The sequence below is a fragment of the Ambystoma mexicanum genome, chromosome 4p, assembly GCF_040938575.1.
Source record: "Ambystoma mexicanum isolate Mex_15411 chromosome 4p, UKY_AmexF1_1, whole genome shotgun sequence".
In the NCBI taxonomy this organism is placed as follows: domain Eukaryota; kingdom Metazoa; phylum Chordata; class Amphibia; order Caudata; family Ambystomatidae; genus Ambystoma; species Ambystoma mexicanum.
The window spans coordinates 910,804,164-910,830,490 of record NC_090927.1 but is presented as its reverse complement, the minus strand read 5'-3'; the positions used below and the strand labels follow the sequence as shown (position 1 = coordinate 910,830,490).

General features: G+C 45.1%; 1 protein-coding gene across 2 annotated transcripts in view; it reads right to left on the bottom strand.

Moving 5' to 3' along the window:
- The window catches only part of LOC138453539 (gamma-aminobutyric acid receptor subunit rho-1), a 720,362-nt gene that overhangs the window by 584,971 nt on the left and 109,064 nt on the right, over positions 1-26,327 (bottom strand). The window lies entirely within an intron of this gene.

Genomic DNA, 26,327 nt, shown 5'->3' with positions numbered 1-26,327 from the left:
CGCAGTCTGATGAATTGATCTCTGTGATAACGTGAGGGAAATTTAGATAGATATTTTGGGAGCACGCCGATTTCATGAGTCGATAGACCGAAGTCACAAGCTGTCTTCATTTGTATTCGCTTTTCTTCGTTGGTAATCCAATTCCATCGACGCATCCGTTTTTTTTGCGATTTGAGGCATCCGCAGCACCTGCTCAATGGATATGTCTGCTTCTTTTAATATCTTAGTTAATTTATCTTCCCATATTTTTAGCAGATCATTTGTAAGATGTACAGCTCTGATGTTTAGGATCTCATATGGTATTGTAGACCTTCCATTTATACACACACACTTCGTCTTCCTGCCAAGACATCCCCCTACAGTTCTGAAGAATGTAATTTGCAAATGTAAGCACTGTGTCATTAGCCAACATATTTTCTTACCGTCTTCTTATACAGGAGCGGTACCCACCTGTCTCTGGAAAGCTACTGGAGTGTACACTTCAAAATACAGCGTAGAAAACACTGCTCTCTGCAATCAACAAAGTAAGTGCAATAACAGCATACTCTTATATGTTTTACTAAACAACTGCACTAATGTTCTACTGTAGCATATAGATGTGTGCCCATCCAGCAGTATGTAATTCATTGTTACGGATCACACCTCTAGAGGTGCTAAGTGTTATGTCGCAACCATTAGAATAATACCCACATACTAACATAGAGTCCCCAACCTAACCTTACACACCACTGCACAGCCACACAATTGCACTTAAATAACTGCCTACCCTCCCATTCACCCACTGACGTACATTGCACACATATGCATGTCAAAATGTTCACACCCACATTTCCCTTTCTTCGCCAACAGCTACTACACAATGCCTAACAAACTGCAATTCCGCAGAAAGCAATGCAGAAAGAGAGCCACACAACTTACAAACACAGAAAGTAGCCTTCCACTGCAATGTCAACATAAACAGAAAGGTGCAGGAGAAGAGGTAATGCAGTCATTAAAGAAAACAAATCCATCTACCAGTGAAGACAGTGTAGGTGATCTGGTAAAATGGGAGAATATTCAGGAAACCACAAAATACAGTCCAACGCACAGTACTCCTAAAAGGGCACATACAAATGGTAGTGTAATCACAAGCAAGCATTCAAAAAAATGAATTTTACAAAGGAATTTCCACCACAGAGTCCTTCAGAACCTTACAAGTAGAGGGCAGAAATGATGCTCAACCCTTAAACCCTACTGCAGGAAAGTCATCCTAAAAGCTCTTGTAGACACTGCTATAAGTGTGAAGGAGAAATTGTTTATAGTAACTTTGAAGAGAATGAAACCACGAACAAGATTAATTGGTAAATTGCAAGCACTACTTCGAAACAAACACAATGTGACCATAGATTCCTTTGGCCACATATGTACAGGTGAGTGGAGTCACACATCCAACACAGGGCCATACTTCAATGTAGAATCATACAAACAACAACAAAGTAACCAAATTGTCTTAGATCACAGTAATAGAAGAGGAAACACTTATTTCAGAAATATCCCCATCAAACTTAGATGGCACTCTCCAATCCACCAAACCAACACGCCTCACCTACAAATGACCTTGCACATCAATGTGCAAAGTTCGCCCATGCCTAATAACAATTTGCAACAGTTCCTCAATCAGTATGTCAAAGGCACTGACAAAAGAAAAATGAAAATACTACAAACTATGGACTCCTGTCCAGTGCGCAAGTACCCTGGCATACGAGGACATTCCTTAGCCTCCTTTTCTGAAGCAGCTTGCAAAAGCCCCTTCCACCATAATAAAATGTTAGCAACCCACCATTCCACAATCAGAAATCTAGTGTACAAACTGTACTATGCAAAAACTCCAGCTTTAGCACTCCAACATTTAAATGATATTATCCTACACAGTACAGCCAAACAAGTGCTCGATGAAATTGAGCACATCCAAAGGAAATACTGTGAAACTGAAGCGCACTTACCCACTCCAACATTGTCACACAACAATAATGACAACAGTGCAGCTATAAACTTTTTACATCACACATACAGAAAAGAAATACAAAAGTTCAAAAGCACTTCTGCTGAAATGCCAAACCAAGTATGTGTGTGTTGTCGTAGAACTTTCTATAAAAAAAGCACCAAAACTGTTGATATAATGCAGAAAACAGAAGGCAATGAGGAATCCCAATGGTTTCAATTAGCTCTGTACCTTCCAGCAGAAAACAAGCACAACATTACCAACACCTCCATACTGTGCACATACTGCACTGCAAAACTTGACAATAACCAAAGGCCTTCACGGGCAGTTAGTAATAATTTGGAACTGTTTCCACTGCCAAATGCACTGCAGCAGCTTAATTTGTATGAAAGCATTATAATACAAACAATGCACCCATTTCAAGCAATAATACGTCTTCAAACAAAAACGACATTATCTCCTACCGAATTACTGAAAGGCATTTGTGGTAAAGTAGTTTATTTACCGTTAGATCTCAAATAAACTGTAGACACTCTACGAGTGCAAAGGCCAATACACAAATCGTTGATTATCCAAGAAAACCTGAGACAAACAACCAAAATAATTCAGGACTCCTCAACAAGTGGCCAATTTGAACATCTAGATCCTAGTGCAGCCTCCAGTATTTTAGACCACTATACAATTCACCCACTGCACTCCAAAGACACCATAGAAGATTCACTAGAAACATATCAAATGCGGCAAGCCAAAGGATCCCCAATAGTATATGGGGAAAAAGTGTGAAAGCACGAGCCTTTCCTCTACTCTTCCCCACTGGAAAAGGTGGAAGATATGATGAAAGAAGCACACAAATAACAGAATCAGAATACCGCTGTTTACGAATGTATTCTGAAGACCATAGACTTAGACAGAATGTGGAGCACATATTCCACCTGCTCTTTGAAAGTGAACTAGCAACGCTATGTTATGGAGTTATGGAGTTGCGCACACATTAAAAACAGGTTCCCTTTTCCAAAACATGTCTGCTACACTTCAAAAGGTGCAAGAGAAGGACGAAGTTTTAAAATCAAGTGTTAAAAATCTCTTGGCAAACATGCGTGGTACCAAAGTGTACTGGTTCTAACGACACGCAGATGTACAGTGTATGCTACTCAACCTTGGCCCTCCCACATGGTTTGTCACTTTAAGTTGTGCTGAGTATGCATGGGAAGACTTGCACATTTTCCTACGCATAGCAAACAATGTTTCACGCTAAATGTTTCACGCTAATTTCATCATCGCTTCCTTGCCATGTTGCACTTCATTTGCAATAAACAACTTCCTCCCCTCGGAGAAGTGGAACACTTCTTTTGGAGAAAAGAATATCAAGCCAGAGGAGCACCACACATCCACATGCTTTTGTGGATAAAAAATGCTCCTAAATTTGGCAAGGAGAGTGATGAAACTGTTTAGCAGTTCATTCACAAATATATCACTTGCAAAATTCCTTCGGAAAGTACCCATAGTGACCTACAAGCACAAATTCTGCAATTCCAAAGACACAAGTGTGGCAAGTATTGTCGACGAAAATATAAGAACAGAGGCAAATACTAGACCAATTGCCGCTTTGGTTTCCCTAGACCAGTTTCAACAACAGGCTAAGTAAACAGCTTCATGTTTTCAGTTCGACACAGTGTGAAAGGAAAATCTCCTAAAAACACATACTGCATAAAAAGGAGCGAAGCATCAAAGTACATCAATGATTACAATGCAATTATTGCCCTCTTATGGAATGCCAATGTTGATGTACAGTACATTGCAGACAACTCCACTGCCGTTGCACGATATGTCACCGCCTACTTAACCAAAGCAGAGAAAACAGAGCTGAAAGACCTCTGGGATGAAATATCCTCTGACAAAACACTGGCACAAAAATTGTACAGCTTTGGCATTAAAATGCTGTCCCATAGAAAATGTGGCAGCTACGAAGCCGCTGACCAGTTAACCGGCACGGCTTTATATGGGAAATCTGACAACAGAGTGTGGCTAAGCCTTGGGCCTGCTGCATCCAGAAGAAGAGTACTTAAATGGTACGAAGACATACAAACAATAGCCAAAAGCGATCCAACAGCCAGGACATTTTGAAGAACAACTTATTGAACACATACTACCCAAACAGAGGTAGTACTTTAGAAGCCTTGTGCTTGTACCAAGTAGTCCAAAACTTCCCATACAAAAACAACATTACACAAAATGAGGAAAAAGGTAGATACAGAGTGGAAAGTTGTGAAGGCAGCCTGGTGAGACGTACCAAATGCAGCCTAATTAATCATATAAAATTGTCCTTAAAAACTCCTCAACACAAAGAACTGTACTACATGGCTCTACTCCAACTTTTCAAACCATGGAGAAAAGAAGATTTATTAGCCACCTTCACCTCCTATGAAGATGCTTTCAAAGCCACTGAAAGTACAATTACAGATGAAAACTTTACACAGTACAAAACCATATTGGACAATGAACTCCAACAAGAAGAAGAACTTCAAGTACAACTAACTCTAGACACTTCGGAGAGCTGTGAACCTTCGCAAACAGGCAGCCAAGAACCACTTGGAGAGCCACTCATAGCAAATGAGGCAGAATTAGCCATGTCTGAGGTAACCACCATTATGCTTCAGTATGAGCACTCTACAGAAGAGTTGGCAGTACTTAAATCCCAACTAAACGATGAACAGCGTACCATTTGTTGTAGAAGTAAGTGAAACCATTGAACATGGTCTACAGCACGAAAGTAAAACTTGCACTTGTGAAACCTACAAACCTGTACTGCTATATGTAAGTGGTGAAGCTGGGTCAGGTAAAACATTCTTAATCAAAATTATCAGTAAATACGTCCAACAATTAACAAACAACAACATTTCTGCGGTTATAACCACCCCTACAGGTTTGGCTGCCTACAACATAGGTGGAGTCACTACACCAACTGCTACTCCTTCCAGTAGTACACCAAAACAAATTAGAGTACTACAAACTTTAACCACAATCTGCTATGGAGCTATGCAGAGTTTTAAAACAAATGAAAATGCTCCTAAAAAAACCTTAGGACACAAACAGTGCTGTAAAGTCTAGAAAGCATCGGGAATGTTAATCTTTGGCAACATTTCCAATACAGAGAACTAACTCAAAACATGCGTCAGTCTGCAGACCTCACCTATGCCAACATTTAAAAAAACGGACGGATTGGTGTACTATCAAAGGAAGCGCAGGCTACCCTCAATAGTAGACGCATCAATTAGCTGTACGGCCGTAACACATGTGCTACTAATGTGCTACTAATGTCATGAAATAATTAAATCACAAAAATGTCAGCTGTATGGCCTTAATGCCAACTCTAGCAAGCTGTGCACAATTTAATGCAACAATGCTGCAAAAAGAAAAACAACCACTAGTGCAAATTCATGCCACAGACAAACTGGACGTACACGGTATGACAATACCTATGTGTCAACAAGGCATAGCACGACTACAAGCCTTGGAAAACTCCATCTCCAACATAGCAGGTTTGGAGTACATTTTTAATGTATGTGTCAACTGTAGAGTTATGCTAAAGCGTAACATGACATAGAGCAAGGTTTAATGAATGGAGCATTTGGTACAGTTGTTGGCTTCTAGACATACCCACGGGACAACAGCATTCAGTTTGTAAACATAAAGTTTGATAAACTTTCAGAAATCAAAAATATAGGACGCACAACTGCGAGGTCGCTTCTTTTTAAAGACATGTATGTACGCAGAGAGCAGTTTTCTCTGTCGCTAGCTTATGCAGTAACTATTCATAAATCGCAAGGTCTAACCTTAGATCAAGCATTGATTGATATTGGCAACAGTCTTCAAAGAAGGCATGAGTTACGTAGCACTGTGACGGCTACGTACACTGGAAGGACCGTATCAAGTTAATTTTGATACAACTGCAGTCAGGGCAGACATTCCTTGCATCATAGAGTACAATAGACTATGTGCACTGTGCACACCCCATCTAAAAATTTACCCTATTCCTCAAAAACCAAAAGCTTTGAAAAGAAGGCTCATTGCATCAGAAGTACTAAATGATTTTGGCACAGTACCATCAAAGAAATTAAAAGAAACTGATACTACAGCAACTACCTAAAGCAAATACAAAAGGAGTAAAATAGTCAAAACATATCCAACCCCACCCACAAAAAAAATGCCTCTGCAAAGAAATCACGTACCCTTCCATCAAAGGGCTCAGACACAGAAGTAGCTGGACCATTCAAATTTTCCAATACAACAGGTGTTAATTGCTATGCAAATGTACCAATCAATGTTCTATTCCAAATACCAGAAGTTGTTGATAAATTGTATTTAAATGGCGCCAACCAGTTGTGTTTGCAAATACTGGTCCTTCACAGAAATGCAGTAAATGATCCTGACACCATTTACGGTGTCTCAGGAATAAGGCAAGAATTGGACTACAGTGCTGAAATGGTGAAATTCACTTTAAACCGACAAGAAGATCCTCATGAATTTCTAAAGTACTTACTACAAATACTGGAAAGAAAAAACATACCTATAAATGAAATCTTTCACATTTCCTACATGTGGAAACATACATGCACTCTGTTCAACCATGTCGTTCAGGAACAAGTCCCTAACGAATGCTTTGTGTATGCATCAATACCTAACTGTGACTCCATTTCATTTCAGCAACTGATGCAAAATGCAAACGATGGCATGTTGTGTACGTCGTGCAATTCTGATATTTGTTCAACGCTACATACACATCACAGAGTCAATATGTGATATTAATGCTCTTAAGATACAAAGCTGACGGTACCAAAAACAACTACAAACTTACTATCTTCACACGCGGACAGGTATCACTTGGCAGAAAAACCTTCACAACTGTAGCCATAATCTACCACACAGGGGACTCCACCAATGGAGGCCACTATACTGCATACATTAGAGAGCAATAGCCATGGTGGGAATGCAATGATGCTGGCATAAGTCCTAAGCACAGACTACCTGCAAATCTTGCAAATGCCTACTTAATATTTTTGAAGCCAAAATGTACTCAGTGATGTACAAACCTACTATACCTTACTCCCCAGCACATATGGATGTATCAGCACATAAATCCGCAAATAGACAATACCACTTCAAAATGTACACAGATGTCCAAGTAACCACAGGAATGCACAAGCTTCTCTACGTACCCTTTACGGGGCACTGTAAACAGTTAGATTACGCCACCTGTTATCTAACTGCAACCAAAATACGACAATGTTATTTGCAGCATCACAACTACCCAACTCAACCTCCAACAACTACTGTGATACAAACATAGCATCAAACACTTCCAAAGTATCAGCAGTTACAGTACGCCAACAGGTACGTAACTACCATCCAAATTCTGCACTAGCAGAGACTCCACCAATGGAGTCCACTATACTGCATACATCACAAAATAGTCGTCATGGTGGGAATGCAATGAAACTTCCATCAGACTACCTGCAAATCTTGGAAATTCCTACTTAATATTCTGGAAGCCAAACTTTAATAATTGATATACAAACCTACTATACCTTACTCTCCAGCACCAACCACTACCTTCCAAAGTGGACAAAAAATATTTTTCCTTTCACACTATCGACCTAAAGCAACGTATCATACTGGAAGCATTGACTAAATGCACTATAGTGTGTGTTGGACAATTTCATCCCCAATAAACCAAAGGAGTACATTCACGCAAACAGTACGTCTATACAAAGCACAGTACCAGTATTTTCCACTAGATACGTGGAAGGGAAAGTGCTAAGTATGAGGGTTCAAAAGTATCCTCAGTAACCTCCGAAATCACGACTTGCGCAAAGGAGTCACCAGCTCTCCGACAATAGTCATACAACTCCAACACATATGGACGTACCACCACGTAAATCCGTAATTTGACACAGATGTCCAAATAACCACAGGAATGCACAAGCTTTTCTACGTACCCTTCACAAACAGGACACTGTAAACAGTTAGAACATGCCACCTGGTATCAAACTGCAACCTGAATACAATGATGTTATTTGCAGCATCACAACTACCGAACTCAACCTTCAACAACTACTGTGCTACAAACATATCTTCAAACACTTCCAAAGTATAAGCAGTTACAATACGCCAACAGCAACATAACTATGGTCATAATACTGAATTACCACAGAACAATGTCATAATACTTGCAAACCACCAGCAGAAACCAAACACATAAAGGAACAATGGTACAAAAAGGAAGCAGTAAAACATTCACAAATCACCACCTGCTATATAGAATGCCACCCATCCTACCAACATGTATAGTCCAGATATTGTGCACCATTACATTTCCTCCTACGTCAAGAGTACACCTTACAAAGTGCTGTAACCACACCAAACTTCACTATCATTCATTGTGCACCATAGTAGCAACGAAATTTCGAAGTTTTTTTTAATTTTTATCCAGCATAGATTTGTTTTCCCCACAGACCCAATGATTATGGACAGAACCCCAGGGACTGCACTGATTGCACAGTACACTGGTTCAATGAAAACTACTTACGAAGTGCTAGTTATGAGGGTCCACAAAATAAAGAAATGTATGCTATGCAGTGTACTGCAAACTAACGAAATACCTGTGCTACCATATTGTGTTCTTTTCCCACAGATAATGCAGCAACCAGTACGACAACATTTTACACTCCATACACAAAACACAGTGCAGGCCTTCCACAATGCAAACAGTAAGTCTTCAACGATTGCTATTATACTTGTGTACAATATCCACAGTGCAATAAGTGCACTTATCTCTGCTATACACATACTAATACCACCACTGACAATGCACACCTATATTACACTATGCAGCTTGTGGCCACACCCTACACGCTTCACTACACCCTGTACATTGTAGGGCCTCCAGCCATACACTAACCATTGTACACCCTGCCCACTATTACCGCTGCACTGCAGAACAATATATATACAAACATCTATCCACGTACAACTAACCCCACACATAACACAGCCACCTACCCCTTAGCCACTGCAGTTTACATTGCCTGCTATTTCTACCACAGAATACATAACCTGTTTCCTATGTACAGTGGTCACCTAAACCTATCATAAGTGCACACACTAAATTAACAACACTACAGTAACCTACCATACAATCTGGACAATTACAACAATACAAATTCATGGAGGTATTGTACAATTTGACCGTATCCAAAAGGTTGCATGTACAAAAAGTTCTAAAAATGCTACCACCAAAGGTTCGAACACCAAAAGTTCGAACCTTTGGTGGTAGCATTGTAGGCAAGTATTAACAAAAAAAAAAGACTGCAGGGGTGTCCACCGCAACACCCCGCTCACTATACTTTAAAGTATAGTAAAGTATAGTAAAGTATAGTGAGCGGGGTGTTGCGGGGACACCCCAGCAGCTCACAAATTGTTTTATTATTTTAAACAGGGGCTGCGGGTGTGTCCCCCGCAACACCCCGCTCACTACACTCAAAAGTATAGTGAGCGGGGGTTGCGGGGGAAACGCCTGAAGCCCCCGTAAACAAAACAAAAAAAGAAAAAAGAACAGGACCATGTGGCACCGGTTCCCGATCACGGAAGTGAAAGGGAACTGGCGCCACAGGGACTCAGCGTGAAGAAAAAGGTAATTAGGGTATGTTTATGTTGGGGGTTTGGGTGGGGGTGTGTTGTGGGTGTGGGTGGGGGGGTGTGTCGTGGGTGAGTTGTGGGTGTGGGTGGGGGTATGGGTATGTAGGGATTGTGTACGTGTGTTCGCATGGGAAATGTGCAAACCTTTTGTGGTTCGGACATTTCTCATGCAAACTTTCCGGCCGCGGGACAATCAGCCACGCTCGGCTCACCTAGATCCCTTCATGCATACATCAATACATCTTACGTAACTGTCCTAACTTCTGCAAACATTTGGCTCCTTGCTTTCCACTGCTACCATGTAGGCCCTTAGATCACTTTCATTTTTATGTACACCATTTCCTAAAAACATAGCCAACCCATACTTCACTACAGCACATACATCATAGTTCCCAAGCCACATTGCAAACACTGCCTTACTGCTTAACTTTTTTAACTTCTGTTACCCTTTTTTCCTGTGTAAAGAAAACACAATTTAAAGCCCATAGCCGCCTTACAATGTTAGACAAACGTTCACACTAACTGCGTTCCTTTCCTAAACAGTAGCCCCAAAAAAGATCATGCAGTACGACACCAAACTGTGTACTATGGACCAGCCACCCACGTGTTCTGAAACAGCAAACACAGTCTCACATTACCCACCGTAAAAGCACATTTGATGTATTTTGTCATCTGTGCATTCACGTGACCATTTGTACGGCACCATCATATCTACTTGTGCGTTGCACTATCGTCACCGTAACGGCACTACCAACATTCGTAAATACATGCCACAATCGAAACACGTTGCCAGCTGATTCCTTCCTTTTTTTTCTTCATCATCTCTGGAAATCAAAACCTAACATATCTCTCCTTAAACAGGACACACGCTCATTGTAAAACAGCTTTGAGGAGGAAGCATGTTTAGCTCCAAGTTTAGATATTGTGTAGAAGTCTAGCAAAAAAAGATACATAACTTGCACTGCAGTTCCTTTGTGCATGTGCCCCAAAGGTACTCTGCAACGATCTCATACGCCATACACTACAATTTCACGCCCTCCCAATAGAAGCATGGAATTTGCCGAAATTATGTAAGTACACCTTTACATCACATGTGTATGACCATTAACAGTTATTAACGTGCTCCTCATTATGCCTATTTAAAAACTTGCTCTACCGCTCACTTTCTATTCTTACATTACACAGACCTTTGTGACGGCAGTAAAAAAACACTGTTACACTGCCATGTATCCACCATTCCCAGTAAGTTGCAATTGTCATTGTACTTTCTTTTGCTGCCATTCTTCCCCATCCCCTCTAAATGCAGAAATACAAGGCACGACGAACATAGAACACAAGATGTACACTAAAGCACCTCACGTTCTGTGCACTCGTACACTGCCACATTCGCTGTTCTCCCCTTTGTATGCCCTTTCACACAATTACTACGTCTACGCACCCTCAGTTTACTATACGTTATAACGGACACAGGTGCACACAGCGGTCAACCGGCACACAAACATGTACAGGTCACATTTCATTGACGTACTTCTTACCAAAGCAGCTGCTCCATTCACCAGCAATCCGAGGTGACCAACATTATGTTTCTTATTGTATTACTTTCTTTGTAGACACACAGACACATTGTGCCATGGGTCCAACTACACTTGCTAACACTGTCAACTTTTGTAAAAAAGCAACACATGAAAACATCATCTAGTCCCAACAGTTCCAAGACATTTTCTCGTGTGCAGCCATACAATCACAGTATTACCTACAAACCAGACACCAAGGCAGTGGGTTCACATATGGTGCTAAGCACTAACACACACTTCATGGTTCATCAGGCATGCAGCTATTACTACATTATCCTTCCCGCAAAGTGTTGTCCTCTACGTTGCAACTAATACCTTCTACTTACATCTACACTTATTCCTATTTCTACTCAGATATCTGGCACCCTACCGCGCGTGCCACACCTTCCACATTCCAATAGACGGCTGGCGGGCCAATCATTGGAAGATTACCGTAAGAAATGTCTTTTCCATGATATTATCTGGGCCGACAGCTATGGGCCGGTATGTCCACTTGCGGTTCCTGCTATACAAACCAACCTGCTAACCTTTATTCTATAAGCCATCCCAGAGACACCAGATGCTACCTTCTCTACCTTTCAGAGAAAATGTATTCTTCGACACGGGCCCTCAATCAGCAGTACATACTCCTTTTCCCACTGTGCTACACAAGAACAGAAGAACAGAATTCCACAGACGGCATTGGTCACTGGATTTTGTTTGCGAAATAAAAGAGCGGTGATTCCACCAACTGCGTTTAAATTCTGTGGCAAAATAAAGCACTTCCAACCACTCACTGTATTGTTAGTAAAGTATGGAATGATCTGGAACCGTAAACTCTGTCTGCGCTTGTCCACTTTTGCTTTTGTTTATGTTGTTCCTTTCCAGAGCTATGTATTCACATGACAGAGTGTGCTACACTTGGCACGCACATAATATAAATACCTGGAGTGCATGCCGTGACGAACGACTATCCACAAGTGAAGTCACTAACGCCAGTGACTGCTGCGATGGTGTAGGTGGCACACAGGAATATCTAACGGAAGCAATGCACACATTACAATTCCACACACTTGAAGCTCCACCCGCTTCCTTTCGCTATCTGAACAAGTACGCCAAACAAAGGTAACAGTCAGATGGCCTGCCATTCTGTATATAGCTCCACTTAACAGTGTTCATGATGTTGCCGGTTGCAAATGTATGTGTGTTGGACTGTACATTCTCCATAGTTTTCATGTATAATACTTATTAACTCGTGTAATGTCGCACTGCCTTCCTTCGGTCTCAAAGTACACAGTATTATGAGAGGTGTACCATACTGTACATTAATTGTGTCATCTCAGTATGTGAATGGCAACAAGGCCAATAACGGTCAACATATTCACGTGCTGTCACTTCACACCACCTCTACTGGTATGCCAACTGCAAAATTTCCTCCACAACCATGCTCTGACAGTGAGCACCCACAGGAGACATACTTATTTCCAGCTGTGTACGCTGGACTTACATATCAGTGTAAGAACTGACCCAAAGAAGGGAACATTCTTTTTTTTTATAACACATTTTATTGGTTTTTAAACATACATACAGTACACCAACAAATCCCCCCACCCTCCCTCCCCTCAATGCCCGGGTTGGTTCATCACTCCATTCCTGTCTTGCCGCTCTGCACTTTACTTTCGGCATCTGCATTTCTCACCATGTCCAGTATAGTGGTTGTGTCCATCTCTTTTCCTATTTAACCGGCGAGGTCTATATCACATGGTCTTCCCACTTCCCCCAGATCTTGATGGCTTTTGCCAGGCATCCCCGTGCTGTATAGATTCTATGCTCTTTCGCTGCACATATGTCCATTTCGTTTGACCACTGGGCCACTGATGGGCTTTCCGGGGCCCCCCATTTCTGTGCTATATCGCGTTTTATCAGGCCCATTGCATTGTAGAGAAAAATACCCTCCCAGTTATCCGGAATATTCTCATCTGGGGCCCCCAGTAACATTATTGCAGGTTGTGGGACTATTGTGCGCCCCAGGGTTCTCGTTAACAGTTGACAACATTGCGCCCAGAAGGACTTGATTTTAGGGCATTCCCAGAGAAGGTGGATGACAGTGCCCTCCTCCCTCCGACATTTCACACAGTTAGGGTCCTCTGCCCTCCCCAGCCAAATAGGGCCCCTAGGGGGTAGTACACCCTGTGGAGTATCTTAAGTTGTACCAGTCTTATTCTGGAGTCTATTACGATTTCACGTGGGTGCATCAGTATTTGGATCCAGTCCTCTGGTTCAATGGGCCCCACATCTCCCTCCCATTTATTTTTGAGACTGACCAAATCCGGAGTGGCGAACGCGTTAATCGCCTTGTACAGAATAGTGGTGACCTTGCCAGGGATGTGTTGTGGTAGTAGGTTGCATTCCAGAGGTGTGTAATCTGGTACGTCGTCAAGCTCTTGCCCATGTGCATTAATGGCGTGAGTTCATTTTAATTGCAGGTATTGGTAATGTTCTGTGGCAGATATTCCTAAACTCTGCTGCAGGGTTTCGAATGGGAGGATGGAACCATCCGCAATAATGTCTCCTATTGGGGTTATCCCAGCCTCCACCCACCGGGTCCATGCAGCCAACTTCCTTCAGCCCATAGTTGTGCCATAATGGTTGTGCCATAGTGATCCTGTTCCCCCAGCCTATGTGGGTGTGTGCCTGCCTCCAGATCATCGCGATATGGGTAGACCGTTTGTGCGGGGGGCCTGGTTAGGGTCTGGTATGGTGTTTCCAGTGGTGGGGTGCCTTGGATAATGGGTTACTCCGCTCTAATGTGTGGTTGTTCGGGGTCTCCATCAAGGAGGTCATTAACTACATTTAGTTGACAGGCCCAGTAGTAGGACCTGAGGTGTGGGAGTCCTATGCCCCCCTCCCAGATGGATTGTTGCAACGTGGTCAACGCGATTCGAGGCTGCCCGCCCTTCCATATCAGTTTCCTGACTAGGCGCTCTACTCGGTTAAATTCCGCGTTTGGTATGGCCAATGGGGCATTCTGCAGTACATAAAGGAAGCGTGGAAGCGCCATCATTTTAAAGAGGGCCGATCTGCCCATGAGTGTGAGAGGAAGGAGCATCCAGTGCTGTACATCCCCGGCAAAGCGGTCGATTAGGGGGTGCAGGTTGTGCACTACGTATTCCGAGAGAGTCCCTGAGACCCATATGCCCAGATAGCGGAAGCCTCCTCTCTCCACCCGATATGGCATGCCCCGGGGGACTGCCAGGTCATCACCCTTCACTGGGAACAGGACCGATTTATCCCAGTTAACTCTGAGTCCACTGAATTCCCCAAAAGTCGTCAACATTTGGGTTATGATTGGGCATGCGTAGTCTGGGTTGCTGAGATAGAGTAGCAGGTCATCTGCATATAGGGATACCCTGTCCTCTCGTCCGTCTGGCCAGCAAAAGCCTGACCATGTAGTAACCTGTCTGAGCCATTGGACAAGCGGTTCAATCGCTAGGGCGATTTACATGTGCCGGTGGCAAGTGCCACCGGCACATGTACATCGGGAGGTAATTCCGCTGGATCAAGTGGTGGCAACGGTAATTCAGCTGGGCAGTATTCCGGCATATTTACCGTCGAGATACCGCACAACTCATAATGAAGCCCTATATCTTTAGGTGAGCAGTCAATAGGGTTGATATTTTTACTATTGTACCAAATGAAAAAACGTTTCCATTCATTGGAGTAACAATGACTTGTGTTAGGTTTTCATGCCTCTTTAAGTGTGTCCATACATCTTTGAGGTAGTTGGAGGTGCACGCACTCTATGACTTCAGGAGCCAAGCTTCAAAGTTGAGTGTTTGAGGGCACGGGTGTTTTGTCTTCCCTTGGTCTTGCAACAGCAGCTTGTATGGGCAGGGCATTTTCCTGGGTGGGGAGACTGACATTCTCATGAGGTGAGAGAACCATGACTGTCGAGCACACATTGCTTGATGTGATTGGATGCTACTGTTTGGGACCACATGCTGTGTGGTGTCTGTTCTAGGGGTGTGCTCTCCATCCTGACAGGGATGCATCCATGGTGAGAGTGGCTTTTCCTGCGGGGTTGATGAAGGATTTACCCTTCAGAAGCTTCTCCTTAGACCACCACTGCAGAGACTGAACAAAGGCTGTCAAGACAACCACTAGATCGTCCCACTGATCTCTTGCCTGGCACCATTGGCTTGAGAGCCACTCCTGCATAGGACGCATACACAGACGGGTATGTGGAACTAGGAAGAGGCAGGATGCCATCATAGGCAATAGGCGCATGGCGTTCCGTACGGGTTACCTGACGACTGGCTACATACTGCAGGATCTGGAACAACATGTTCTGTACCCTTTCATTGTAGGGGACGACAAGCCTTTCTTCTCTCCGAATTAGTCCTCATAGAAAGTGTTTGACGTGAGCGAGGACCAGCATATACAAAGCAAAATGATCAAGGCCAGTATGTCACACAATAACTGTTTCAATCTATTTCAACTGAAAGACTTGTGATTATTTATACAAAATATAATTTTATTCACATATCAAAAAGTTAAAAAACATTCTGGTATACACATTTTACAGATCACATTTAGATGTTTAGATACATTTCTGTGACAAACATTGACGCCTAATTTGATTTTTAGACACAAACAACCAAAACTTCCAACATAAGACCTATATTCATCATAGATCCAAAATATGTATGTAAATTGCGAACAAAAACCCTTGTTATTAGAGACCTTTCCAACCTTGTTCGTACTTTTTATATATATATATATATATATATATATATATATATATATATATACATATATGTGACCTTTGTTTGCAGTCTCGTTATAGTTTCATAGAAAGTCGACACAGTGTGTTTCGGCAGTCTCATGAACTTTTACTGAGGCAAAATTTAAAAGACGTTCGCTCCTTAGTGGAGGGGAAAAAGCAGCCAGATGAAAGGAGTAAAAGGGGGATGGGCAATATAAAGGCACTCTCCCTACTGTAAGGCGGGGACTGTTGGCCAAGGCTGAGAAGAAACGGCCCTTGAGTCACCGGCAGTGTAGAATTGGCAAAACAGGATCAGCCATTAAGAAGGTTCTCGATAATCATTGAACAACCAGCGAAGAACGGGTGATGGATTGCCAAATGAACAAATAGCAGTATAAACTCAAAAGACGAGCTACGCATTAAGTGACCGACCAGAAAGGCAGAAAAAAACAATCTGGGGGGACCTGGATGCGTGAACGATTTTGGGTACACTACACCTCACGTTAGGATAGTGTTACAGTCACGCCCATGTCAACGTCCCTTTTTATCGATCTTCGAAATAAAGATGCAATACTCCACGATTACCACTAGATGTCAGACTATATGCACAGCATCTGATTTTAAGCAGATTCACAAGCATTGTCTCCATGTTTTTCAATACATTTTACATTAACGTATTGAAATCTAATAGTGGCAACTACATTTCATTTTGTAGGGGAAGGAGTATCATACTGATGAGTAAACCCTTTTGAAAATGTACATGATCACAAGCCTAATGCTTTTGATATAAAACCTAATTCTGTGACCTGATAGCTGCATACATATATGCAACTGGTGTTCAACCCATGAGCTAGTCCCAAACTCCTTGACATTCTATCTGATCACCCTGTGGAATTATACCACCCACCACAAAAGGTAGATGTTCACAAAATATAATATTCCACCTAGTGTGCCAAGTTCGCTGCCTGCTACGCCATTCACTCTGATTAGTCCCTTACTTTCTTTCCTCTTGGATAATAAATACACAGAGCTAGAGAGATGTGTATGCCAAGACCTACTGCAATACCATAACACTAGAGTTAGTCTCCGGAGCTCACATTGCTCTATGATTATGAGTGCATTTAGCACCCGGTGGAGCGAGCTGGCCAAGTAAAAGGCTAGGAAGGCAAGCAGAATCTGGAAGCAGCCTCCCGCATTTCATACCGACCTGCTGTGTCTCTGCCCAGTCTTCAAATTGTCCTTTGTGGAAGTGCCCCAGGTCGAGCCTCCATTGAAGTGCCTCACACAACCGTGCCTGTCCTACAAGAGACGCCTAGGCAGCTCCTCTACCCACTCACCTGCACGCCTACAGGCCCAAAATCATGTCATGGAAATAGTCATCTCGAATTGAGGACATACATGCCGTTTCTCTTTGAGGGAAGCATGAACTACACAATGCCAGGGCCCCTTAAATACGATCAAAAAAGCATCAACACCCGAGATGGCAGTTCGGAGTGTTTATAGTGATGAATACAGGTTTCGTGGATGCACAGGACTGGAGTGTTCTGCATAGGCCTACCTGGCTTGTGCTTGAAGGCCCTCCACTGAATGTGGTATTAAAAGCTGTTTTGAAAACAGTTGACATCAATGACAGGCAATCGCCAGCTTGTCGAACCTGAAGTTTACAATTACCATGCCTGCCACAACACCACACTATGTACTTATGCTCCAGCTATGACTTTTCTTTAACACTGTGAATTTTTTCAACTTCCCTTTACAAAGCAAATGATGGCGCAAGCATACGGTATACAGGGCACTGGCCGTGCACCACCGACTGCACCCAGCTGCACAGACCCTTGCACTGAAATCTGTTTTTTAAGCATTTTTAATCATATCTGTTTATTTGTGCCACCAGCCCATGTCCACGGACTGGCTCTGTGGACAAACTGAACATGATCCACAAGGTGCATGACCAGACAAGCGTCTGTATGTCCACAATTCTGTAACATTTTGGCCATCGGGTGCATCCCCTTCTGTATTCATTACCATCTGACTACGATATCTCGTGATATTCTGGGAGTGGCGCAGGCTAGCGTTCACAGTTTCAACCAGGTGTGGCATTGCCAACATTCATAATCCTATCTAGGTGTAACGCAGGCCAACAATCACAAATCTAACCAAGTGTGGCACTTGTCAATATTCACAATCCCATCTTGATGCGATACAAGCTAAAGTTCACAATTCTAACCAAATGAGGAACTCGCTATCATGTACAAGTCTCTGTCTGGGTCCGGCGCAGGCCGATGTTCACAATTCTCTCTAAATGTTGGACTACATAACATTCACAGTCCTATCTAGATGTGATGCAGGCTAATGTTTACAATTCTAACTAGGTGTGGCATTGCTAGCATTCATAATTCTGTCGAGGTCAGGTGCAGGCTAATGTTCACAATTCTCTATAGATGTTGGTCTACTTAACATTCACAATCCTATCTAGATGTGACGCAGGCTAATGTTCACAAATCTCTCTAAATGTTGGACAACTTAACATTCACAGTCCATAGTTAGGACATTACAATCCTGTCTGGGTCTGGTGCAGGTTAGAGTTAACAATTCCAACTAAGTGCAGCATTGCTAACAATCACAATCCTGTCTGGTCTGGCACAGGCAAATATTCACAATTCTATGTAAATGTGGCATTGTTAACATTCACAATCCTGCCAGGTCCTGGTGCAGGCTAATGTCCACAATTCTCTATAGATGTTGGACTACTTAACATTCACAGTCCTTCTAGATGTGATGCAGGCTAATGTTCACAATTCTAACTAAGTGTGGCATTGCTAACATTCACAGTTCTGAGGTAAGGTAATGTTGAGTGGCAGGGTTTTCCGGAGTAGAGTAATTGCTCTACCTCCCACCCATGCCACACTTACTTTGCTGGTTGCTGCTGGTTGACGGCTGGTCGCTGGCTTCACCGGCTTCCCCTTGCGGACACCTGCAGACACTCTCTGGAGCAGCCTCTGTTCGAGCCGCCCTTTGCCTTGGGGCCCTTAGCTGCAAGGGCTGCCAGGCAGAGGGCTGCCCTGGGGGGTGGTTTAAGACCAAAGGACTAGCCAGCCACGGGTGGAGGGAGGGTTGGGAGGTGGGCAGAGGGGAGGGGAGGAGGAAGGGAAACCAGCCGGGAAACGAGGCAGCACACAGGGCCTGGGGGCAGAATGGGACACGGCCAATGATTTTAAAATGCTCAGGGACTCTGGGGCTCTTACCTGCTCACCTGGGAACGCTGTGGAAGTAAAGGCGTGATCCCACAGTGAAGCAGCTCACTATCGATGCACATTAACGTGCAGCCAATCACGGTGGAGGGAGGGTTGGGAGGCAGGCGGAGGGGAAGGGAGGAGGAAGGGAAACCAGCCGGGAAACGAGGCAGCACACAGGGCCTGGGGGCACAATGGGACACGGCCAATGATTTTAAAAGGCTCATGGGCTCTGGGGCTCTTACCTGCTCACCTGGGAACGCTGTGGAAGTAAAGGCATGATCCCACAGTGAAGCAGCTCACTATCGATGCACATTAACGTGCAGCCAATCACGGTGGAGGGAGGGTTGGGAGGCGGGCAAAGCGGAGGGGAGAAGGAAAGTAAACAAGCCGGGAAATGAGGCAGCACGCAGGCCTGGGGGCACAATGGGACACGGCCAATGATTTTAAAAGGCTCATGGGCTCTGGGACTCTTACCTGCTCACCTGGGAACGCTGTGGAAGTAAAGGCATGATCCCACAGTGAAGTGGCTCACTATCTATGCACAGTAACCTGCAGCCAATCACGGTGGAGGGAAGGTTGGGAGGCGGGCATAGGGGAGGTGTTACGCTCACCTGGTTTCCGTGGGGGCGTTGGGGCGTGGTTGGAGCCCTCCCTTGACCTGGCTCCTCGAAATCACCTTCCCCTTCTGAGAGTGGTTGGACCTGCGGCTCAGGAGCTGGGTGTTGCCCCTGTAATTTTGTGATGAACAGCTATCCGTCCTGCTTTTCCTAGCAGGGGCACGTAGAACGGACCAAGTTACTTCACTGGCCCATGGGGGGTGTTGATCCAGAACAGCTGCGACCAATCCACGTATAAGGTAAGCCTTTGTTATGATTATAGTTCGATTAGAGTGTTTGTATTCCGTTTTAATAGTAATTCTTGCAATGTCTCATTCCATTTCCATAGGTACGGGAAGTGAATCTGGATCGAAGAGAGTCCGGAAGACCATAGAGGTTGATGGAGTTCCAACAGTGACAGGTAAGATGGTCTTTATAAGGGAGCTTTAAACTCTTGTATTATGCGGCCATGCAAATGCAAATGAGTTCCAACCTGTTTGTTCTTGTTTCCTCGTAGGTGCAGGCCGACAATGAAGAATGGTCTCCGGTTCCTCGATGAAGATTGCAGGAGGAAGTCTCCGACTCCGACTGTGATGGAATAGAGGCAAGAAGAAAAGTCTGGCACAGGCTGCAACGAGTTGCAGGTGAGAGGCGTGCTTAGCGGTGTAGCGGCTGGAGCGCTCAGCGATGTAGCGGCTGACAACAGGTAAGATGTGCGCTCAACGATGTTGCGACGAGCAACAGGTAAGCTGTGCGTTCAGCGATGTAGCGGCTGGCAACAGGTAAGATGTGCGCTCAGCGATGTAGCGGCTGGTAACAGGTAAGATGTGCACTCAGCGATGTAGCGGCCGGTAACAGGTAAGATGTACGCTCAGCTATGTAGCGGCTGGCAACAGCTAAGGCGCGTGCTCAGCGATGTAGAGGCTGGTAGAGGCAGGATGCGCGTCCAGAGGTGGAGCGGCTACAGCAGGCAAGACGCGTCCGCAGCGATGGAGTAGCTGAAGTGAAGACGCTCGCAGAGATGGGCGGAAGACTGCCGGTAAGAAGCGATCACAGGAGAATCTCCCGGATGAGGCTGTGAAATCCAGAGAGGCACCGGTGAGTACAGCGGAGAGCGTTCCGCTGCTTGGAAGCAGAGTAACGCGAAGCGAGGACACGTGGATGGGCTGGCCTTATATAGGCTGGTTCAGGCCCCTCCCATTAGCTCTGACAACCAACTCCACCTTGCCCTTCTTTGGGCCTGTAGCACGTGCCTTCCAGTTCTGATCCATGGCCACGCCTGGCCCAGCTACACACACCCTAGGCCTAGAGTGTGCAGAGCACACTTTAAGATGAGCCTGGCGCCAGAGGCGCCAGGACTGGGTCCAATGGGACCACGGGGATGAGGAAGGACTGGCTCCATGACTAGTGGCCATGATAGGAGGAGGAAGGGAATTAAGCCGGGAAACAAGGCAGCACGCAGGGGCTGGGGGCACAATGGGACATGGCCAAAGATTGTAAAAGGCTCAGGGGCTCTGGGGCTCATACCTGCTCACCTGGGAACACTGTGGAAGGCATGATCCCACGGTGAAGCGGCTCACTATCTATGCACATTAAAGTGCAGCCACCCTAATGAATCAAACAATTACCTATTTTATCTAGTAACAGTCGGCATAGACTGGATCAGCTGCATACTCAGGTGTGGATGAAATAAAATGGAAAAATACCCAGTTGAACGCAGTCCTACCAGTAGCCTTTTCAATAAATGTTATGAATACCTTTTCATCCTGATTTTGTGGGTCAATCCAGGGTAGAACAAGACTATAAAAACATCTGGGATTGTCGTAAGCAGGGAACCCCAGCCATGTGAATTGATAGCGTTAAGGCAGTCACTTTACTATCCCTTGCAGATAGGCGGCACTACACCGCTTCCTAGGGCTAGTAGACACCCATAGGTACAGAATGGTTCTTCTAGAAGGAAAGGTAGAGTGGCATAAGCACTGTGTTATAATCATGGGTTAATTTCGCAGATACAGATGTGAATAACTGCGTTATTTGGGCATTTGAATTTGAATGCCTAATGAGTGCATGCCTTAGTTAGATACTAACCTGGCCTTCTTGGGAGGAACCACTGTGATTGGGCCCCTCTTCCTGGAAAAGGCACAATCAGCAAACCCTTTAGGTGAATGCTAGCCCACCTCCCTGGGCCCACTTTAAGGCCTTTGGGAAAGCCTTCCTCTGTGGCTGTAGTTTTTCAAGGAGCCATTCCGGCCAGCACAGGCCTCTTCAGCTACCATGAGACTGGGACTCCCTCTCCCCATACTCCAATATGAAAGGTAAACACTTTTGGGGCTTTATGGGGCCATAAGCACTCTCCTGCACAAGCAGCGCATATAGCAACTTTCCAGCTATAACATTTTGTTTACATTAATCGCAAAAAGAAAACAACATTTTTTAACTTAAAAACGCGGCTGATGCTTTTTTTATGGTGCTGTGTGCTCTGGAATCCATTGAGAGGCTACATTTGGCCTCAGTTGCATCATGGCTGCCCATGTTCTGTAGGCACTGGAGTGTCTGGCCTTCTTGGGAGGAACCACTGGGATTGGGCCCCTCTTCCTGGAAAATGCCCAATCAGCAAAGCCGGCAGGCGAATGCCAGCCCGCCTCCCAAGGCCCTACTTCTAAGGCTCCTGTCTGTGCCTGTCCGGGCCTGGAGGTCCTTCTGTGTTCCTCCCCCCCCTCAAACAATGATTCGGCCTCCAAACCTAATTACAACTACCCCTTGACCTCAGACCTATGGACCACTACTCTCCCTGCAGACCAACCAGTGCGTGATGGCTAAACTCTCGCATTGCCTCCTCCACTAACTGAACTAATTTATGTGCCTATGTTCTCTGCCTCCTGCATCCTTCCTTGCACCTAATCCTACTTCCTTTCTCACTGCATTTGCATTTGTGCCCTTATTTTTGAAATTCGATTTTACCTGTGTGTGTGCCCTTATTTTTGAAAGTCGAATTTAGCTGTGTGTGCCCTTATTTTTTAAAGTTGAATTTAGCTGTGTGTGCCCTTATTTTTGAAAGTCCATTTTACTTGTGTGTTTGCCCTTATTTTTGAAAGTCAAATTTAGTTGTGTGTGTGCCCTTATTTTTGAAAGTCACATTTAGCTGTGTGTGCCCTTACTTTTGAAAGTCGAATTTACCTGTGTGTGTGCCCTTATTTTTTAAAGTCGTATTTAGCTGTATGTGTGCCCTTATTTTTGAAAGTCCATTTCCTTAGGACTGCATTTTTAGGCCATCTGGTGAGTTTAGCTACAACTGAGTAGTGTAGCCACTCTTTTTCATTCCTCTACTATCATCTGCCGCACTTATGGCTCTCACCATCTCACTTATCTTCTCTAACTGCTACACTATCACGTATCCCCCCTCTCTCACGAGGTCCAGAAAGGAATAAGCACTAAAAAGACATCTTGAGTACAAACCCTGGCCTTCCCATCGAAGACACCTTTGTCAGCGCTTCTTCTAGAGAAGACCTCACTGATATCCTCTTCTCTGTCCCCTCTCCAGATCTATGGACCCCTCGTCTCATCTCTACTCTCCCTCCTTCCACATCCTCTCCCATTAATGGCGGTACCAAGTGGGAAGTCCTCTTGACCGGCTTCTCATCTTCACGTTGCTTCGTTAATGTCCACCATACAGGCACTATCTTGGTTCAGGGTCCTCAACCCAACCTCCTTCTCTTTGACCAGATCCTGCCATCTTTCATTAACTTTCTTCCTTCTCCTGCCTCTTCTCCCACAGCTCTCTCTACCCCTCCCCCTCCTACTAGTTTACCAAGCCCCTGTACCTCTCCTCAGAAAACTTTCAAAGGCAGAGCCCTCCTTCATCTGACGACTCTTAATGCCTGCTCAGCCTACAAACACTCTGCTGACATCTGCCTCCTTCTTGAAGACATTGACCTCGACATTCTCGCTCTTACCGAGACATGGTTCAATGCCAGCTCAGTCACTGCTTTTGACTCCCTCTTCCCTGATGGCTACAAGATCATTTCCAAGCCTCGACCTCACTGTGCTGGTGGTGGGGTTGCCTTAATCTTCCCTGAGTGGGTTCCTTCCTCCATCTTACCCACCCAGCTCTACTCTTCCTTTGAGAGCTTGTTTTCACCCTCCTCCACCCTGACCATTGCCGATTTTTACCGGCCTTCAGGCTCTACCACCCTATTCCTCTGTGAATGGGCTGTGGATGGGCTGATACTTTCATCCACCTCCAATGTCCTCCTCTTGGGGGATTTCAACATCCAATTGGACTCACCTGTCACAGCATCTACTCTTTTCATTGACCTCTGCACCTCTCTATCCCGCTCCATTCTCCCTTCTGGTCCAACCCACTCGGCTGGACTCACTCTGACCTCTCTCTCCTCCCCACTAGTCACCCCTCTGTCTTGGTCAGACCATTCTCTCATCTCCCGCCGCCTGGGTCCATATGGCCCGCTAAGCACACCCCCAATAGCCCTACCAACTTCATTCACTATCATCCGTCCGATGAAACAAGTATCAGCTGCTGCCTTTGCTTCCACCTTGCCCCCTATCTCAGACTCTACCACTGACTCTGCTCTCAGCATCCTCCATGTTTCCATTACCAATGCTCTTGACATTCTTGCCACAGTCATGAGGACTAGCCTGAAACCTGCCTCTAAGCGTAACACCTTGTACGACTGTTGCGACCCTAAAACGAAAATGCAGAGCGGGCGCACATAAGTTGCAAACCTCAGGCGCATCCTCTGACAAACTGACCTGCCACCTGCTCCAAAGGCAATGTAGACTCTCCATCCGTGCAAAGCCCACATACAGGGACGGATTTTAGGTGCATCCAACAACACAGCCGAACTTTTCAAGATCTTCAGGGAACTAGCAGACCCTTCCGCACTCTCCTCCTCCCCTTCCCCTTCCCCGGCTCTCTGGAATGCTCTGGCCACTCACTTCTTCACCAAAACCCAGGAAATCCTGAACACCCTTACTACTCACCCCCAACCCTTCCCACACACCCTTGCCTGCCTTGGCCCCTCACCCTCCTCCGCCCCACCTCTCCTCCACGTCACACCTGAAGAAGTTACCACAGTTGTCTGCTCCATGAAGGTCTCTTCTAAACAGGTTTCCCCATGTTCATCGAGAACCGTCAAGGACAACATCGGCTCTCTTGCCCCCACACTTGCTGATTTCTGCACCCACTCTTTTGCCACTGGATCTTTCCCCTCCTCCCTCAGGCACTCCCTTGTGCACCCCCTCCTGAAAAAACCTTCAGCAGACCCAACCAGCCCAGCCAACTACCGCCCTATTTCCATGACCCACTTCATGGGAGAACTTCTGGGAACTGGCCTTGCACCAACTCAACTAGCACACTGAACTTGTTGGTGGTCTCCACGACCATCAATCATTCTGGATTCCGAGCATCCGGAGGCATCGAAACTGCTTTTCTGAACACCAGTGAAGAACTGCTTGCATCGCTTGACTCCAACTCCCCAGCTGTACTCATCCTACTCGATCTCTCCTCTGCCTTTGACACGGTCAATCATTCCATCCTCATACAAAGGCTCAGAGATACCCCCGGTATCTCGGATCGGGTACTGGACTGGCTGACATCCTTCCTAACTGACCGCCTGTCCCAAGTCATCCTGAGCCCCTTCTTCTATCCTACTTCCTTCTCCACCTGTGGTGTCCCCCGGGGCTCTATCCTCTCCCTGTGGCTGTTTAACATCTACCTAGCTCAGCTTGCACAGCTCATCACCTCTTTTTCCCCTAACTTCGAGTGTTATGCAGATGACACACAACTCTTTTTCAAACTTCCTGCTGACCCTCTTGCACCTTCCATTATCCCTGACTGCCCATCTGCCATCCAGTCCTGGTGCACCTCCAATGATCTCTACCTCAATACCTGTAAAACTGTGATCCTTCCCATCGGGTCCCCTGCTCCCTCCTTATTCCCCTCATTCTGTTCATCCTCCATGGGATCTCCTCTTCATCTTTGACTCCTCTCTATCCTACCTCCCTCACACTCAGGACATTGCCAAGAAGTCCCACTTTCAGCTTTTCCTTCTGAAAGGAATTCTCCATTTTCCCACCTTCCCCAAGAGGCTCAATGTTACCCGAGTCCTGGATCTCTCTAGGCCTGACTATTGCAATAGCTTCCTCCGGAATCTACCTTCTTCCACTCTGCTACCCCTCCAGCTAATCCAGAATAGGGCAGCAAGACTTATCCTTGGCCTTAAGCCCAGAGACTGCATCTCTCCTGCCCTAAAAAGTCTTCATTGGCTCCCAGTTGCTGCACGGATTAAATTCAACTCCATCATCCACAAGGCTGTCTTGGCTCAGGGACCACACTATCTTCAACCTTTTCTCACTAAATACTCTCCCTCTAGACCTCTATGTTCCTCTGGCACCAACTCTTTGTGTGTAAAGTGTTTCGCCAGAGGGTAGGTGGTCGATCACTTTCCTCCACTGGCTCCCTCCTATGGAACAGCCTCCACCTCC